Here is a 6,000-nt window from a genome sequence, read left to right on the forward strand (position 1 = left end):
CTGAGCACACAATACAGGTATTGAGAATTCAGTTCTCCATGAGTTTTATCTCCTGCTTTCAGTAAGAGACGGGGATATCAGAGTGTTCCTTAGGCTTCTTTTTTTTTTTAAATGCTAATGAAATAATTCTTCTGTCAAAGTGGCATATTTGGGGGGTGGCAATACCTACCACACTTCATATTTCACTCCCTCCTAAACCAGGGGGACTTTATTCATGTCTCATGAGCATTGAACAACTTGTTTATTTGTAGCTGGGAAATAGAATACAGATTTTTTTTTTTTTCATTTGCAAAAAACCCAAAATTACCCTTCCTCTCCCATTCCCCTCTTTTTAAAATTTCATTCATTTTTTTTTCTCAATACCTTTAATTTTAAAGGGAAAAAAAAAATATTTCTTATTTTTTTTACTTGTGTTTGGTTGTGACATCCCTCAGCCCACAAAGTTGTGTTGACTTTTTTGTGACCCCTTGGGACTGTAGTTTTCCAGGCCCTTTTTTTTTTCCATTTTGATTTTCCAAGCAAGAATGCTGGAGTGGGTCACCATTTCCTCCTCCAGGGTATCTTCCTGACTCAGGGATCAAATCTGCATCTCCGACAGCTCCATCATTGGCAGGCAGATTCTTTATCCCTGCATTACCTATGTATCTCTCCTTTCTAAATAAAGCCTCCACAGAATAAAGTCAATGCTGTTAGCTTCACTACTGTATCCTAATGCCCAGACAGCCCCAAGGACTCAAGAAATATTTTCCTAATAAATGAGTAAAGCCACAAACAGCATTAAGGCTTTCTATTATTAAAGTCACTCTGTTGAAATAAATATGTTGAGGCTCAGAAAAAATTTAAACCTCATCTTAAAAATTTAATAAAGTTCCCCTTTTTCCAGCTCCCCCTTTACTTTAAAAAACCCCAATAGTTTTTGGGCCATATTTAAAGGGTTTCGGTAAGAAAATTTGCCCCCCTTTGGGGGGGTTTTGAGGAAAATTGAACACTTGATTTTTTTTCATTTGTAGGTGGGGGTTTTTTTTTTAAACCATGGAGGGGGAAAAAATCTACCGGGGGATGAGTTCACTCTGTGGGATTAACAAACAGACCCCCAAAAAGCAGTGGTCCGGTTTTGTTTTTCCCTTGGGTGTTTTACTCTGTGACCCTAGTGGGAAATATCATTCTTATGGGTTAAATGGGTAATGACCCTGCTTGCACACACCCTGTTTTTTTTTAATGGGAATTTTGTCTTTTCCCGGGAAAACCTGGTACTCCTCTTGTATATCCCAAAGTTTCAGTGCCCTGAAACTTTTAAGAAAAAAAAGGCATCTTTTCACGGGGCTGTGGGGGTCCAGTTTCCTGCGGGGGTGGCCCCCAGTGATTTGGCTCCCCTTGCAGGTTGCCTTGGCTTATGACCGCTATGCGGCCATTTCCAGTCCCCTGCTCTATGCTCAGGTCATGTCGAGGAGACTCTGTATCTGTTTGGTTATATATTCCTATACTGGGGGTTTTGTCAATGCAATAATACTCACCAGCAACACATTCACTTTGAATTTTTGTGGTGGTAATGTTATTGGGTAAAATGTGCAAGGGGGACTTTATCGGGATGTGTTGTACTTCCTCCTTGCCTCCAACGTCATCACCCCGACTGTGCTCATCCTAGCTTCCTACGCCTTCATCATTGCTGCCATCTTGCGAATTCGCTCCACCCAGGGCCGCCTCAAAGCCTTCTCCACCTGCTCCTCCCACCTCATCTCTGTCACCTGTACTATGGCTCCATTCTCTACGTCTACTCCCGTCCAAGTTCCAGCTATTCCCTTGAGAGGGACAAGATGGTGCCTACATTTTACACCGTGGTGTTCCTCATGTTGAACCTCATGATGATCTGAGGAATAAAGATGTCAAAGATGCTCTGAAAAAACTCTTCAGGTTCACATAATCTGAAGTCTAAGCTGACATAAAATTTTTGAAACATTGCTCAGTGAAAACAGACTGCTTCAGGGGAAGTTTGGGGAGAAATATTAAAAAAAAAAAACCACTTTTTTCTCTACTCAAATTCAATTAAAAAAAGTATTTTTCCTTGCATTCACTTGTTTTGTTTAATAGTTCTGCTATAATCTCTTCTACAACTTAATAAATTCAACTTAATATAACTTTAAAAAAATGATATCAAAATTTAATGCAATACAAGAGTATATATCACTTCTGGAATTCCAAATGATTAAATTTTACTATCTCCGTGGGATAGACCCATTTTCCACCTACTTGATGAGCATTAAGGGATTGTGAAAAAACCCTTTTAAAATTGGATTTTTAAACATTTGGGAATTATCCCAAATTATTTTTTGTCTGTTTAAAGGTTTTCTGGGGAAATGAAAGAGTAAGGAAAAGTGAAAATTTTTGTTTGGAAAGAAAAAGGGAAAAGGGGGTTTGGGGACAAAAACATGGAAAAAAAAAAATCAAAAATACCCAGAGCTGGGAAAAAATAATAAATTGGCCTCAACTTTTGGTTCTGAAACATTTATTTAACGAAATTTATAAATAGGCCCATTATGAAAATAGCTATATCTTTCAAAAAAAATTTTGAAAACTTCCGAGGGAAAAAACTACTCATTTTTTCAAATGAAACCCCAATTTATTTTGAAATTTTGCAGTTTGTTTAAAGTTTTATGTTTTTAATTATCATTTCCAGGGGGTTCAAAAGGGTTTAAAAAGAAAAAAAATTACAAAAATTATTTTTAAATTAAGAAAAGGGTTTGACCTGAAATTTTAAAATTTGTTAAATGTTTGTCAATGAATTTTTTTAAACTTTTTTTCATAAGAAATGCTTTTCCCTTTTTTGGTTTTTTTTCCTTTTCTTTCCTCTTTTAAATTTCTCTAATGATGCAAAAATTTTCCCCCAATGGGCCAAATTGTTTTCATATATGGGCCCAAATTAAATATAGAATCTATAACATACAATTTTCAGAGTATTTCAAAACCTTCTTGCTAAAAAGATTTGACAGGAGGTGGGAAAAGGGTCAAACAGGGGACAGAACCAACACCAGGATGTCCCTCATTTTTTAGAGTAAAAAACCAGAGTTAGATACTCCCAAAAGCACTTGGGTTTTCCCCTTGCATGCAAATTCACATTTTGGGGGATGGTACCCTTGTTTTAAAAAATTTTACCCTTTTTTTAAAAGGAAAAAAGAAAACTGTTAATACAAATTAAAAAAAATTTTTGGGGGGCTAAAAGGATTTTTTTTTTATTTTTAATCACCGTGTCAGAACTTATAATTCCAAAAATTAGAATCAGGGGATTCATTGTTTTGACTTCCCTGGGGTATCATTTTGCATATATTTTGGAAAATTTTTAAAAACATATCTTTTAAAGGATCACCCTACAACAAATAAAATTTTAGTTTTCAAAATTATTTTTATAAATTTAAAGTTTCAATAAATTTTTTTAAATTGGCATAAAACTATTTTTGAGAGTCAAATATTAACATCAGATTGTGAAAAACAAGAGTTTTCAGGGGGGGTTTATTTTTTTCTTTCCCCCTTTGGGTTATAAAATATTGATGCCCAAAAAAGGATCAGTCCCTTTCCCAAAAAACAAGGGGGTTATTTTTGGGCTTACAGTAAATTTTTTAAAAAATATTTAAGTAAAAAAATGCAAAATCATTTTTTCAAAAAGAGCTATTATTACAACAAATCAGGGGAAAGAAAAAAAACTAAACCCTTGCAAAATTTGGGGGCCAAAAAAAAGTTTTTATTGGGAACCCTTTTTTAAAAAGGTTTTTTCCTTTTTTTTTTTTTTTTTAGGTTTTTTTTTTAATTTTAAAAAAAAAATTTTTTTTTTTCCTTTTTCCAAGGTTTTTTTTCCCTTTTTTGAGGGTTTTTGGAAATAGACCCTGAAATCTTTTTTTAAATTAAAAAGAAAGGCCAAATAAAATACAATTTTTTTGGGTCTTTTTTTTTGGAAAATTTTTTTTTTTTTTTGTTTTTTGTTTTTTTTGGTTTTTTTTTTCTTTTCCGATTAAAAATTAAAAAAATTAAAATGTTGGGGTTTTATTAAAAAATCCCTTTTCATGGAGAAAAAAGGGGGCGGGGTTAAAAGGGGGATTTTTAATTTTGGTTTTTGAAAAAAAATTTTGGCAAAAAAACTAATTTGGGCCCATTTCAAAATTTTGGAAAGGAGAACCACATTTTTAAGGGTGTTATGTAACCCTAAAAATTTATATTTCTCTATTTAGAAAATTTTTTTTTTCATATTTTAAAACTTTTTAAAACATTTTGTTTTAATATTTCATTGAATTGGGAGGCAAAGGGGATGACAAAGAAGTAATCAATATATTCGTCAGAGTTTGTTTGGGGGGAGTTTGGGAAAGGGGAATGCCCTTAATAAAAAAAAATATTTGTCAAACTTTGTTTCCACTTTTTCAAAAATTTTTAAATCTATTCTTAATCAATATTTTGCTCCCCAAAATTTCAAACAAGTATTTAAAAACCCACCAAAATTTTCACTTTTTTTTTCAAAGCGCCCCCCAAAAATTAAAAGGGGAAGGAGTTTTAATTTTTAAATTCAAAAAGGTTTACTGCAAAAAAGTGGGGGCCCAAAAAAAAAAAAAAAAAATGAAAAAAAAAAAATTTTATTATAAAAAGGAAAACAAAAACAAAACTTCAATATTTTTTTTTAAAAAGGGTTTTTAATCACAACAAAAGAATAATCAACAGAAAATGGTTCAATCAATGATTCATCTTTTAAGCAAAATGTGTTGTATTTACTTGAATATGGCAATGTGCACAAGCATGTTTATAAAGCAATAATTTGGAAAATGCAATGAAACCATCCTGCAAAAAGATCACCTTCATCTCTGAGGTCTTATAGTCTGTATTGCTTTCCAGAAGGCCACTTTAACATCTTTGTTTCTCAAGAGTATTGAGCAATGGATTGACCACCAGTATAAACAGAGATTTCACTTTGTCCTTCCCCGGGAGTAGGGGGAAAACGGGCCCTTTAAAATATGTGAGCCCCGGGGATCTGTAGAAGAGCATGCCCAAGCCCCAGGTGTGAAGCACAGGTGGAAAAGGCTTTTTTGTTTTCCTGAAACTGGGGCAGATCCTAAAGAATAGTTTGGAAGGATGTTGAAATAGGATATCAGCATGGCAAGAAAGTTGGAGAGGACTGTGAAACCCACAAGACCCAGGAGGACCTGTTCATAGACCTTGGTGTCTGTACAAGACATTTTCACCAATGGTGGTACATCACAGTTTTTGGGGTTTGAAAATATTTTTGCCAAAAGAAGCTTCGGGCGAAAAGGGGTTGGCAAAAAATGTGCTATAGCATTAAAGAACCCTCCTATGTGGGAAACCCAGAAAAACAAGTCCATTACGGGGAGGGGGGGGGGGGGAAAAACCCTAGTACTTAAAATTAAAAGTAGGGGTTACAGATTGCCATGGGGCCCGGTCATAGGCCATGGCGCTAGGAGATAAGGAAATTTCAGGTAGGTTACAGTACAGGAAAAGAAAAACTGGGCACCAAAAATCCATTAAAATGCCCTTTGTGCTTATTTTTCTGAGACACAAGTCCCCAGGATTTGGGGGGGTACCAGGGGGGTTTTCCCAAAAAAACCCCAAGAAAGAGTGAGTAAACAATGAAAAAAAACCATAGGTGTGCCAGGCAATAATCAAAAATGGTTTAAAGATAATAAGGAAGGGTTACCTGACAAGGTGTTTCCAAAAAAAACCATCAAAAATTTTCCCAAATTTGGGTAAATTTCCCGGGGGGGTCTGTTGAGGCCCAGTAAAGTGAAATTTTCCAACTTCCATGTCCACAGAGGGGGGAAAACCCTGATAAAAAAAAGTTGCAAAATTGACTTAAGGGTTTTCCTTTTGAAAAAAAATAAACTGTATTTTAAAAACCCAGAAATTTCCTAAGAAGCTTTTTGACTTTTACCTTTTATTGCTCAATAATAGAAAATCAATCTGTGACTTAGGGGCCTTGGGGAATTAAAGGTAAATTCATTTTGAAATTAG

General features: G+C 34.5%; 1 pseudogene; it reads left to right on the forward strand.

Moving 5' to 3' along the window:
* The first annotated feature begins 1,184 nt into the window (after window positions 1-1,184).
* On the forward strand, window positions 1,185-1,921 carry LOC110121897 (olfactory receptor 9G19-like; annotated as a pseudogene).
* The last annotated feature ends 4,079 nt before the right edge of the window (window positions 1,922-6,000 follow it).

The sequence above is a fragment of the Odocoileus virginianus genome, chromosome 10, assembly GCF_023699985.2.
Source record: "Odocoileus virginianus isolate 20LAN1187 ecotype Illinois chromosome 10, Ovbor_1.2, whole genome shotgun sequence".
Taxonomy (NCBI): Eukaryota; Metazoa; Chordata; class Mammalia; order Artiodactyla; family Cervidae; genus Odocoileus; species Odocoileus virginianus.